This window comes from Saimiri boliviensis, chromosome 12 (genome assembly GCF_048565385.1).
Source record: "Saimiri boliviensis isolate mSaiBol1 chromosome 12, mSaiBol1.pri, whole genome shotgun sequence".
In the NCBI taxonomy this organism is placed as follows: Eukaryota; Metazoa; Chordata; class Mammalia; order Primates; family Cebidae; genus Saimiri; species Saimiri boliviensis.
Window position 1 is genome coordinate 40,667,750 of NC_133460.1, and position 14,272 is coordinate 40,682,021.

Here is a 14,272-nt window from a genome sequence, read left to right on the forward strand (position 1 = left end):
TCTGCACAGCAAAAGAAACTATCATCAAAGGGAACAGGCAAACTACAGAATGGGAGAACATTTTTGTAATCTATCCATCTGACAAAGAGCTAATATCCAGAATCTACAAGGAACTTAAACAAATTTACATGAAAAAAAAAACAACCCCATTAAAAAGTGGGCAAAGGATATGAACAGACACTTCTCAAAGACATTTATGCAGCCAATAAACTTATTTACAAAAGCTCATCACCACTGGTCATTAGAGAAATGCAAATCAAAACCCACAATGAGATATCATCTCATGCCAGTTAGAATGGCGATCATTAAAAAGTCAGCAAACAACAGATTCTGGAGATGATATGGAGAAACAGGAACACTTTTACACTGTTGGTGGGAGTGTAAATTAGTTCAACCATTGTAGAAGACAGTGTGGTGATTCCTTAAGGATCTAGAACCAAAATACCCTTTGACCCAGCAATCCCATTACTGGGTAGACAGCCAAAGGATTATAAAGCATTCTATTATAAAGACACATGCACATGTATGTTTATTGCAGCACAGTTCACAATAGCAAAGACTTGGAAGCATCAATGATAGCCTGGATAAAGAAAATGTGGCACACATACACCATGGAATACTATGCAGCCATAAAAAGGATGAGTTCATGTCCTTTGCAGGGACGTGGATGAAGCTGGAAACAATCATTATCAGCAAAGTAACACAGGAACAGAAAACCAAACACCACATGCTCTCACTCATAAGTGGGAGTTGAACAATGAGAACACTGGACACAGGGAGGGAAACATCACACAAAGGAGCCTGTTGAGGGGTAGGGGGCTAGGGGAGGGATAGCATTAGGAGAAATACTTAATGTAGATGACAGGTTGATGGGTGCAGCAAACCACCATGGCACGTGTATACCTATGTAATCTGCACATTCTGCACATGTATCCCAGAAACGAAAGTATATTTTTTAAAAAAGAAAAACTAATAATCTAATTGTTGTGCTTCTAAGTATGATCATTGGCTTAGAACACAATACCATTAGTGATAGATTAAATGGCAAGCTCAAGAACTGCTTAATCTAACTACTGCTTAATCTTCACCAGACAGCCTTGTCAAATGCAATTTGTTCTATGGCAACCCTGCTTGGAAGGTAGCCTCACTTGTAGGCAAAATATCCACTGATGTTAACAAAACTTCCCTTTTAAATAGAAACAACTGCAGCATCGAAAGCAAGAATGATTTTAGGTTGAAAAAAAATGGCACTCATGAATCCTTAAACCATGGCTATAGAAGTCAATATTTCTAATGCCAGGCAATAAAGGCCAAAGCCAAGGAATGATTGCATATCATTATATAGTATGTGTTAATTTTTTGTTTATGATTTTCTCTGAATTTAAGGATTCAATATGGTCTGCCTCAAATATAAAGGTAAGCAATTGTTAAGAAAATTACTTCCGAGAAAACAAACAGAGTCTTTCCTCTATTAAAAGGTTATCATCTGTTAAACACTCTCATGTCTCAGGGCAGATAAGTTTAGTGTTTAGAGAAAATGAGATGTCACAAGCTGAGATTATTACAAAATCACAGAGCTAGGAGGTCATCAGGGGGTCATTTAGTTTATCTTTCTGTCTGCATTCAGAACAGCATCCAGGAGAGAAAATTGTCCATCTTCTTCTTTAAAATTTTCAGCATAAACTCTATTTGAGCTTTCTCTGAGGCAGCCTTTTTTTTTTTTTAATTTTAATTAGTAATTCATTTCTGAAAGAATTCTGAAAAAAGTAATTTAGGAATTACATCATAGAAATATCAAACTAAAATGAGGAGGGCAACACTCTTGAGTTTCATATTCAAAAGAAGCAACACAGACGTCTGAGATAAGGTCATCAGTAACGCAGAGGGCCCGTGAAGCAATGCTAGACTAGAAGAAACCTGGAGGCCTGGGATAATGGGAAAAGAACATGGATTCAAACCGAGCATTACAAGGATGAAAAATCAAGAATAAGCAAAGTAATTTAGTACTACGTTACTTGCAGATGAGAACATACGGGCCATTTTGGGGCTGACTTGAGTTATATGTTAGGAAGAATTTCTTCAAAGTGAGGAAAGACATGAACCACTGACATGAGCTCCTGATGTAGGTGATACAATTTTATCTTTGATGATGATTTTTTTCTCAAAGTAAAGGTTCTAATGTTTGAGCTAGTCTAGGCAAAATAGTTTACCTGAAGATGGAAGAATGACCTTATTAAATTAAATAGAAATGACTGAATAAATGCCATTGGGTGTCTGTTAATCTTTAGGATAAAAAAATTAATCATCAGAATTTTCTATCTTCATAACATGAAGTAGAATACTTCTAATACCTAATGTGTGTGGTCCAAATCTAAAATATTTCACCCGTGCATCACTAAGTTTAAAATCAGTTAAGAGTGTTGTCACCCCTCTTTCTAGCAGTTTCAAATAAATGTATTTAAAACTGTTTTTAAATTAGTTATATGTAAATAATATAAATATATACTTGGAAACAAAACAATATTTCAATTGACAAAATGTAATAATGGAAACCGGGTTCAGGACTAATGACACACCCCAACTAAATCAAGAGATATGAATAGACATGAAAGACAACTATGAATCTGACTCATAAAATTACTATAGTTGCTTTCAAATTCCGAGATAAGGAGAATACAAGGAATACTTAAATTTACTATGAAAAAAATATCTTTGTGTTGCCCTTCATTTTAAAATCAGACTCCAAAAAATATACTTAGCTAAATGATTAGACAAGGTTTTCCCACCTATCTACAGAGATTGGGAAGCTCGTACAGAACACTCATCTCTTGGGTGTGGGATTTGGGTTTAGACTCTTTTAGAAGAAGTAACCAATAGGATCAGGATTTGTTCTCTAGCAGCTGAAGGACACTCATCTGTTTCTCCTAGTCAGGGCATGTTATTAGTAGTTGATTCTAAGTGAAGACACAAGTTTAGTCGAAAGGACATCTGTCAGAACTGAGTTTTAATGTCATCTCTAATTACTTACTGGTTGAATGAACCAGCAGAAGAGATTTTATTTCTCTGAGGATAGTGGTAAACTGACTGTAATTTCTTATAAACGTTAGTTCTCTTTTCCAGGGGGTAGAGAAGGCATCATGATGGCATGTATGCGGATGACTATATTTTTTTTTATAAGCAAATGTCTCTTGATCCAGAAATGGAATTTCTACCTCTGTATGTGGGGTTGAAAGCTATATGATCTTAAAATGACCTTACTGATAACATCCACATTAATTAGAATGCTTTTTTATAGCAGCATGCCAATATACCAATTTACAATAAAATATATCCGTCAAGCTAATGAGCTATATTGACTGATTTCTATATTTTTCCCTAAAGGTATAGCTATAGATATAAATCCAAGTATATGGGAAGGAGAATCATAATCAATGAACTGGTTACCAAGAAAGTCTGGGTTCAGAAATAACCAGGGGAATTCGTTGGAAGTGTAAATGGCTGGTGTTTTTAGGCCATGACAACATAATGCATTTTTCTCTCACCAGGGACACATTTGCTACATGGTCCAGAGACTTGTATTCCTGGCCCAGAATCTTCTTATCCTATCAGTTGCTGGAAAGACACTGCCTGCATTTGCCCTTTTGAATCTCCCTTTTCTGTAATTGCACTAGCAAATAAAAAAAAATTCTAATGGATAAGCACGTTCACTCATTAGAGTTTTTAAGTGATGTGTAGACTAAATGCTGAACTTTTAAGCTTAAATGCTACTTATTAGCTTGCATGGAAAAACTAGGCAATAACTGATGACTTTATATGGAAGCAAGATGGAGTTTAAGTAACATTCTCTGTGTGCCGATCTGAAAAATCGTGAATACCTCGATATATATAAATTATCTCTGAAAAGGAATACAGCGTTTTCACTTAGCATGAACAAAATGATTTTTTAGTGTTTCCATATAAGCATCTCTTAAAAATGTTTCATTTTGGCAAAAGCTAACAGAATAATATACAAAGATGACAGTCAATGAAAACAGAAATGCTGTAATAATAGGTTCTGAGATTACAAAACCGAGAACCTGGGAATCAAGCCCAGTCCAACATTGACAATAATGGGATGCTCGCTTGCACCTCGTGATCTGTTAAGGGGATGATGGAAAATGAGGAAGTGGAAGGGAGGAGTCTTATCTGGTTTTCTGCCCAGTCAATTCATTGTTGCACTAGAAAGTGAATAAATTCACAGTTCTCCTGTAAGGCTGGGTAAGGACATGAAATTCTCAGGGGGAAAGGATATATCCAATTTAGAAGCTGCAATATGGGTCACATAAATGTAAATGGAAATAATAAATGTCATCAAAAAAGTCTTGGACTAGGAAAAGTCCTGGGGTACTAGATACTGCGACAGTGGCACATAAGGAAAGCAGTAACAACACTTCCTTAGGATATTTTATCAGCTGGAAAGGTTTTTTTAAAAGGATAAAATTTATGTACTTCATATATTTAATTTGTGCTCAAATATTGGAAATGATTCTTTTGAATATATATGTATGTTTTTTTTTTCTGTTTTTATCACAGAAAGATGGCTGAAATTTCCCTATTTATAGACATATAGTAAAAGCCTTCATTATATAAAAATAATCCACAGTGCCCATTCAAAGGTCAAGTGTATCTAACTCTGAGTTAGGAAACTATACACTGAAGTACAGACCCATCTTGTTCCTTGTATAGCCAGTCTCTACGCAAGAAGTCTGAAATGAATATTTCAGTGACATTCCTCTGCAGTAATACCCCTTGTGTTAAAGGTTCAGTTTTTAAAACCTCTATGTCCCGATTAAGCAGATATTGTCCAGTAGACCCAATAGGAAATCACACATTTAAAAATATTACTTGATAATATGTTGTCTTTTTGGTAGATCTAATGTAATGAGTTTTATATTTCACTATGTATAAAATGTTTTATAATAAAAATATTTCCTTTAAATTCATATCAGAGCATGTTCTGGATTTGTAAATACTTCTTGGTTTCAAAAATACATTTTAAATTTGAAAGAGAATTTCTGGATTTAGAAAGAGTTTAATATCTAACACATAAAATGTGTTTTAAATCATCTGCCTTTGACAGCTCAGCTAACAAGCCAATCTTTAGACTTTATCAGAAACTTTTGAATGTGGAATTAGGGCAGGGACACCTTGCAATAAATTTTTTAAAATCTTAGCTTCATTGGCTAAATTTAAGAGTCTTGAGATGTGTAAATGAAGGAGAATTATATATTATAAATTATCATGGAAAGAAGGCACATTTCTAATTAAACAAAATTTGACTTAGAATAAAACGACTGAAACTTCTGGTGCTTTTTCCTCTCTAAATTGTAGGATTAGAGTAGTAGAATGATATTAGAAGGGTATTAGCTGAGTCAGTGCTTAGGGAGCATTTTGAGAATCTTGGCCTTTAAGTACTATACACTTTGAAAGAAGCAATTTTACTTATAGCTCAATATAATATAATGCACTATGGCGAAATAATGCCAATGACAGCTTCAGGGGGTGTTGCCCTTTTAATGAAACCTTAACATGCCACTTACGTATGGTTAGTTATGCTCCTTCATACAAGCAGCTCGGACAACTATTTTACTGATGCAAAAATTAATAAAGAAAACAGGCCAGGCGTGGTGGCTCATGCCTGTAATCCCAGCACTTTGGGAAGCTGAGGCGGGTGGATCATGAGGCCAGGAGTTCGAGACCAGCCTGGCCAATATGGTGAAACCCCATCTCTACTAAAAATACAAGCCAAGTGTGGTGGTGTGCACCTGAGGTCCTAGCTACTCAGGAGGCTGAGGCAGTAGAATGGCTTGAACTCGGGAAGTGGAAGTTGCAGTGAGCTGAGATCATGCCACTGCACTACAGCCTGGGAGACAGCACAAGACTCTGTCTCAAAAAAATGAAAACTAAAGAAAGAAATGAAGGCAGAAAGCGAAAGAAGAGAGAGACCAAAAAAGATGTCTCACAATCACAAGCCATTCCACAGGCAGAGGCAAATGATAAGATTTGTTTTCTTTGCTCTCACCAAATGTAATTATAAACACTCGGTTCTTTATTTTGCCATTAATATTGTAAATTCTGTAAATCTCAATACATCTTTTCTGTCCCATCCCCAGGTGGCACGTGACCATTTTATAGAAGGACCATTTCTCACCCGCATGAACCAAGAGGGTGAGAAAGGGACGGTTGATTTAAATTCCCTAACTCAGAATTTACTATGGATTTAAAATCTCTGGCTTAATGTTGCATTAACTACTGGTGGCTCCTTTACTGCCTTTAAAACATGCATATATAATTGGAAACTGTAATGCTTTGCGGGTAAAATAAATACCAACTCACACTAAAATAAATACTCTGCATGATGAAGTTCATGTAGACATAAATTAATAATTTACCCATTAACCAGTATGCACAGGAAAGAAATAGATCACTTATTAAAGGTTGCCTCATCTGTAAAATGAGAAAATAAAATGCTGATATATTTTATAGTGCTGCTGTGAGGAAAATGTATAAAATTATTGCTAAGCAGTTTATAAACCATAAAATGCAGTATGAACATTAAATTAATAATATTTGTACTAATTCAGATTCAACACCCTCTGCATTAAATATATCTTTTTGCCTGTTGAAGCATACACAAAACCGAGTTGAGGCTTTTTATATAATTTTTAATAGTGTCTTCGGAATTCTGCAAAGCATCACAGAAGTTATTGGACATGTTAAAACAACTTTTCAGTGACTTATTCCCACCATTTCTAAGACAAAGTTCCTGGCTGTTCATATCTCCAACCGCATATTTAAGGTCTTCTCCCAAAGGGCTTTATGTCTCCACTTGCATAGACATAGTAGCAACAAAGGGAGCACGGGTTTGAATTTCTCTATCAAATGGAAGTTATTCAGCTGCTTTGGGCTTTGCTTTAGTCTCCATTATAGACTGAGATAGAGAATAAATGCTAAGCTGGGAGTGAGAGTGGGTGTGTTGGGTCTCTGCATATTGCATCAAAATGATCTGCAGTGTAAACCCGTGCTGAGGCAGCAGCATGGCTGTGAGTCAGCAGGGTCCCAAGGCTATCAAGCTGCTCAAAATGTTACTGGCTCTAGAGATAAATCAAGCTTTTGTTTCTCAGCTCCCGTCCAGAAATGCCTTTCAAGGGCACAAGAGAGAGCTGAGCAACGTAGAACATAGTTCCTTTCTTCTTCTACTTCTTCTTTTTTTTAATAGAGTCTTTTTATTTTGAAGATCTATTTGTATAAAACCTGTAATCCACTCAGCACATTTTTAACATTGTCAATGTTCCTTTGATAAGCAATGATGAAACGTATCAGACGTTCCTCCACTCACTTCCTTTTATAGAGGCCATTCATATAGAAATACCTCCTCTTTCTCTATGAAATGATAAATGGCTGGCTGGAGATGTCTGAAACACTGCCAAATCTCCCCCTATGTATCATGTGTCACCAGCAATAATAAACAGCGACTAATCTTTGGTTGTGAATCATATTTATGTCTTTCTTGTCATCGGTAGGTAGGTATTTTCTTGAACCAGGTTTAAAGTTCTAATATTTATACTAGGAACATGTGTGCTAGGAAAAATGTACCTAGGTTCAAAGGAAACTAATCCTCACTTGTTTTTTCATTTAATTATTTATGGAGCTTGCCATTTTCATCTGTGTTTACCTCCTTTTGCCTCAGGATTTACCCCTGAGCTTTTTGATCAGTAAGCTAATTTATCCCAGTAAATTTACCATTTTGGTGACGACAAGTGTCCTTGCCCAATAGGAAAAATAATAAGGAAAGGAATATGGCTAAAATGCAAACTTACCTAGTTAAAGCTTATCAACGGTCAAAAGAAAATACAATGAAACCATGCTCTCCATTTCATAAATCTAGATGTGGGTAAGGGAATCAAAGTTTTCCTAAACAAACTATAATAAAGGCAGAGCACCAGAATATACAAGCACTGTATTGACGAATGGCAGATTAAGGCTCTGAGGGAAAAGAAATGAGATGAAAAAGGGTGCAATTCGACTTCAATTCAATTTAACTAATACCAGACACTGGAGTGCATGGTTGAGATACACCAGTGAAAGTCAACAACCATCGTTGCCTGCACGCAGCTTATGTTTTAGAGGAGGGAGAAAGACTGTAACAATGAGTAAATTACATCATTTATCAGAAGTTGGCAAGTATCACGATGAGAAATAAATCAGAAAAGGGAACTAGAAAGTCTGGGAAGAGACTGCATTTTTAGAAGGGTAGTTAGTGAAGCTCTTATTGAGCAGGTGAGATTTAAACAGACTTCAAGGAGGCAAGAGAGCAAGTTGTGGATGTGTGACTGAAGAAAAGTGTCCCAGACAAAGGAAACAGCAAGTGTAAAGGTCCTGGGGTGGAAACATACTATGTGTTCTGGCAGAGTGGCTGGAGTAGAGTAGAATAGGAGAGGGAGGAGCAGGAAAGAAGTGAGGTCAGAGAGGTCCCTGCTGGCTGACTCTGCGTGAAACCGGGAGCCAAGAGGATTTTAAGTCAAGGAGCAAAATGATACAATGTATACTTTATTGAAAATAGAGTGTAGGAGGCAAGGGTGGAAGCAAAGTGATCAGTTAAATTCATTAAAATTAACAGTTCAACTCTCCTCTTTGCATTACCTTAATGAATATGAGCAAGACATTAATGATGGGTGATAGTTTAAAATTAAATGCAATATATTAAAGTTGTAACTACGCAAAGCTAAAATAGGCTGGAAGAGAGAATTCAATACAAAATCAATAAATGTCCACAGCACCAATTGGTAAGTTGAACACATTTTTGACTAAGGTTATGAACATACAATTAAAAAAATGATTAAACTTTGAGAACTTCAAGCATCACATGCTAAGGAATAGATTAAAAATGTCCCTCCTTAACATTGTCTTCATTGTGGAATTAAACAAGTGTCTATTATGACACTGAGATGCTCTTATTAGGTACCTATCAGTCCTTTAATTACTGAGAGTTGGAAGTTGGTGAGACGAGCAGCGAAGCAGAAAGCATGCCACCAAGATAAATGAAGGGACCCAGAGTTTGGATTAATTGTAAATGTTTTTATTTCCAAACTTAGAACATCTGAACGATGGGAACACACACAAAAAGTGGGGTCTTCTTGGGGAATAAAGCAAAAGGAGAAATCTAAACATTGATGAAAGGTAAATTTAGAATTTAGCCTTATACTCAACCTTCCTGGCAGTAGTGATGATTAGGTTTTGAAACAGAGCTCTTTCCCGTCTTTCCCGAGCTGTTTAAGTTCAGAACAAATTGGGACTGACAAAGTGTCAAATTTCACAGTAGGAGTGCCCATTCAAAGAGCCACTTCCCTCTCTGAAGTAGGTTACTAAATTCACCTAGGGAAATTTCTAATGGTTTATAATTAGGTGGCTAATTAAAAAGTGGATTATCAACTATATTAAAATATGCTAGAAAGATGTGTACATTATTCATTCTTTAATTTTGGAAATCTGCCATTTCCTTGAAAATATCCTTATTGAGAAATTCCATGTGTACCGCATAAGTTTTCTTTTTTCTTCAGAAATGAATTTTTTTGAAGTCAGTCTAAGATTTTTGTTTATCGAGGTAATGAATGTAATTTCAGGTTTCTCTGTCAGTTAAAAGTACCTAACGTCATAGTTATCATTATTTCAATGAGAAGAGAAGGCTATGATTAGAACTCCAAGGCAATGCAAGGTCCCCAGAATTACTTTAAAGTCAAAATAATAAAGAGGATGAACATAATAACTGTTTTCATTTACTCACTTCTCATATATGCCAAACGCTTTGTGCCTCAATTCTCTCAAGAACCCTGCGAGGTAAATTTATGCCTATTAAACAGATGAAGAAACTGAGTGCAGAGAAATTAGGTAAATTATCCAAGGTCACACAGCTTGAAGTTTGAACAGCTAAAATGTAAACTCATGTCTGACCTCAAAACTCTTGCATTAAGCAAGATTTTTCCCCATTAAAAGAGTTTAGCATCAAGTCAAAACTATTTTGATGCATTCAACTGGTTTTGAAATTGATAATATCCATGTATTATATAAGTGATTAATCAGGATCTTATATTAACCAGAACATATTTCTGAGCTATTTGTCCAAATATTAGCTTATTTTATAAAGCAAAATATGATCATCAGGGACTCCTGATGCATTGCTAACAGCAGAAGTTAAAAAGTTAACAGTCATTTGGTACTGTAAGTTACTTTTTATTTGTCTTTTTCTATTTCTTCCAATTTCTGAGAAGGTGAAATAACTAATTTCTGAGAAATTAAATGGAGGCCCATGAACTTTGGTATAATCATATCCATGGGCTTTCTAGACTAGTCAAGTTTTAAGCGGGTCACTCTACTCCTAAAGGCACCTATATATTGGCCACTTCAAGTAGATAACTTAGCAGATAGTCAGGACTAACCGTACAGGGATGGGCTCACTGAACTGCGGATAGTACTCAGCACTGATGCCATTTGGGTGAAACAGAATTCCTTCTCAAACGACAACAATAACAATATAATTCTACTATCTTTTTGAGGGCGTATTGTGTATCAGGCATTGTGCTCATTGCATATATTACTTCACATTACTCCAGGGTTTCTCAACCTTGATACCATTGATTTTATTGGGCCAGATAACTCTTTGTTGTTGAGGGCTGTCCTGTGCACATAGGCATGCTTGGCAAGCATCCCTTGCCTCCCTGGATACCAGTAGCACACTAACCCCCTCCAATCGTTACAGCCAAAATTATCTCCAGTCATTACCAAATGTCTCCTGGCAGGCAAAATCTCCTCCTATTGAGAACCTCTGTCTTACCTCCTCCACGACTCTAGGAGGTTGCTATCATTAGATTAGTATTTCTAATGAGGAAATTGCCGCCTCCAGAGACTTACGTAGAATGCCTGAGGTCTCACAGATAGTAAGTTACAGAGCTAGAATGCATGTAGACTGCCTCACTCTTGAACACAGTTACATTTTTGAGGTTGACATTCACATGTGAATTTCATGTGAATTTCATCTGCCCTCTTTCCCCTTGTTTTACTCCTTCTCTTGTGTATCTTACGGCGGGCGCAGAGCCGTGGGACGGAAAGGCGGTGCACATGACACACGGCACAGAACTTACATTGTTCCGTGGTCTTTTATCCGACAGGTTAATTCCACTTTAACTGTAATTCTGTAAACTAATGAAAAAAAATTACAAGTGCTAGATGATCTATTCTCAGCATTCTTGAATCTGTCTGATTTAATTCTAACCAATTAGCATGCCATTATGGAGGAATATTATGTTGGGAATCAATATTAAGCTAAATACTAATATTTTATTCAGTATTAAAAATTTATACAACTGGTAATACAAGTGTTTCAACCCTACTTTCTCTAAATGAGAAGTAATGCTTCCTTAGGGTGATTCGAGTGAAAATGATATCTTCTTAGGAGAATATTGGTATTACACTTTACATAGATCATTGCTTAAATGAATCAATAACATTTAACTGAATGAAATTTGCTTATTTTATTATAAGACGTATGAGTTTTTCAGGGTATCAAAAATTGTTTTTCTTTTTATAGTTATAATGTAATCCCATGTTAAGATGAGAACAAAAGCACATTATTATCCAATATTGTTCTGTAAAAAGAATAAAATGTGTCGTGTTTATCCTGATTTTAGAATATCATTTCTTTCTTTCTTTCTTTTTTCATCTTGGATACTTTACTCTTTATTGATTCGGACATAATACTAGGCTGGAATTTTTGAACCTAAATGTATTCAGATTTTGCATTTTACATCTTCTTTGCAAAGAGAAATAGGCCTAGATGCACTCTAAGACACCTAAAGACTGAACTCGATGAGCATGTAATAACCACCTAAAGATAGTTTAGTAAGGCATGATTTCAAAACTAGATTTTAAACCTGCTTTCCAAATTGTGCCCCTGGGTGCCTGTCCCAATGTCTGGCCTTGCTGTGCTCCATGACCTGGACCCTGACGAGCTTCCAGGTCCTGCCCTTCTTCTGGCCTGTCCCTCTGTTTCTTCTACCTTCTAATTTCAGTATCTTTTTCAAGCTTCCAAGGTAGGGTGGCAACGAAAGATTTCCATAGTTTGGATCTAATGAAGACATTTACAATTTTTGTCGCTTATGTATTTTAATTCCCAACTTCTTGGTCAAATATTTGACAACTACCTGAAAACTATGCCATTTAAAACCTCTCTAACTTTCTGAATTATTGTACTCTGTTCCTCAGTATTAAAATTGGAAAAGTTTTGCTCCATATTTTTGCTCCAATTGAATAGGCAAGATCAATTGAATATGCACGTACCTTGAAAAGGGTGCTTGTAATTCTAAAGGCATATTAGAAGTTAAAAACTGCCATGCATAATCAAACAAAAAAAAACTGAATAAATTAAGTGAAACATTAGAGATTGGAAGTCTGTTTGGTATGGTAATCACCATTACAAACGGGAAAATTTAAACTAAAAAATAACATTTAATGGATTGACTTTTCTAAAATATTGATAGGATTTTATTAATAAGTGTTTTATGCATATAGTTATTCTGAATGTTCCTTTAAAAATGAAAGATTACTGTCTTAATGAGAGATATTATTACATGAATGTATTTGAATCTGGCTTATAAAACATAGGGCTTGAGAATTTGAAATGTGTGCATAAAATGCAAATAGATTTAATTAACTGAAAACCCATAAGACAGAACTTCTTCAAATAAGCAATTACTTTGGGGACTAATAGTGTAAATAGGATCCTGGTTCATTAGCACAAATACCCATATGAGAGAAGGATCAGCAAATTTTATTCTTTAAGTCATTTATGCACACATGGTAATATCTCATTAATTTGGGGCTTCAGTAAATTTAAAATCTTCTGATAATTTGTTCATGAGCTGGGTGGATGTTTACCTTTGCTTTGTAAATACTTTATTTATAGGTGGATAATAAATGGTGTTTTAAACATTTATTTTCAGTCTTATGTACACTTTTTAGACACAGAATAAATAATTTTCAAGGAACCTCAGGCACTTTACAAGTTCCTGCATACATCCAATCTATATGCTAATAACAAAATGTTCATATGATTTATTATAACAGGTCTCCTTAAGGACTTCTACTTTATAATGTTTTGTTGAAGTTAGTATATGTGGTTACAGGTAATAAAAGCCACATTTGTTTAAGAGTTATCTATAATTCAGCCTTCCCACAAATTCAGATATCCCCACATCTTAATTCATTGGCATAAATGAAATTTTACAATGTTCACAGCTACACACAGAGGGTTTTTCTTTTAAGTATGCATTGGAACATATAAACATATGAAGAAAACTAAGACACAATGAAGAGTGAAAATAAATAATTTTAAGGGTGGACAAAGAAGGGTAAACTGTTCATTTCAAATAATTTTACATTTTTTAGGCACAAATACTCTGGGGACAAAAATCTCAATATTGTGGACCTTTTTTCAAAAGCTGATTTTACTCACGTGGGATGACTCTCTTTCTAATAAGACTTCTAATTAAAGGCATTCAGTGCCCAGGCCAAAAAGGGTGGATGCTCCAAGTTAAGACATCTGGGAGAAAGAGAAACGCCACGCATAGCAATCTGGTCATTTCTAAATCCTCCTTGTATATGGCCATGACTTTTCAGAGTCCACATGTCAATTTCCTGTACAAAACACTATGCACTGAAGAATTTCAAGTGTGTATAAAATGGGTAGAAGAGTTATGTTATTTTAGTAATCAAACCTCATATATAGGTCCAAATGACTCAAATTCTAAACCAGATAAAACATATTTAACTAGAATTTATAAAACCCATAACTGAACTAAAAAAATGAAATATTTCTACTTTTTGTGAAACATTCTGAAGACAATCTAGATATTATTCATAAGCCATGCCATCTTTACACAGACGCTTTTCCATTTCTTTGTTAAATATTATGAGAAAAAGGAAAGCCAACTCTGTCACCTAAATTAGTAGTTACTCACCATATGAAGGGGGAAAATAAACTTCAATTCCATTTTCATAACTCAGTCAAGAATGCTTGATGAAGAGGCCTTTTCATGTGCTTCTTGATTATTATAAAACCTAGGAAAGAGATACAAGTATGGAATGTTTCATTATCAAGAAGTAAACCACTCAAACAATATTAGTTTCTCATGTCAGTGATTATTTCTCATGAGAATGAGAACTACGCCAGCCAACTACA

The 14,272-nt window shown here is 35.3% G+C and overlaps 1 protein-coding gene across 9 annotated transcripts in view; it reads right to left on the bottom strand.

Annotated features, from left to right (window-relative positions):
• Positions 1 to 14,272, bottom strand: part of RHOBTB1 (Rho related BTB domain containing 1) — a 130,246-nt gene that overhangs the window by 100,980 nt on the left and 14,994 nt on the right. For 7 of the 9 annotated variants that reach the window (XM_074382270.1, XM_074382269.1, XM_039478252.2 and 4 more), the window contains exon 2: positions 14,052 to 14,151. The gene's annotated coding sequence lies outside the window, so the exon portion shown is untranslated. Of the gene's footprint in view, positions 14,032 to 14,051; positions 14,152 to 14,272 lie in introns of those variants that run through there. The other 2 variants (XM_074382271.1, XM_074382277.1) reach the window with 2 other exon arrangements.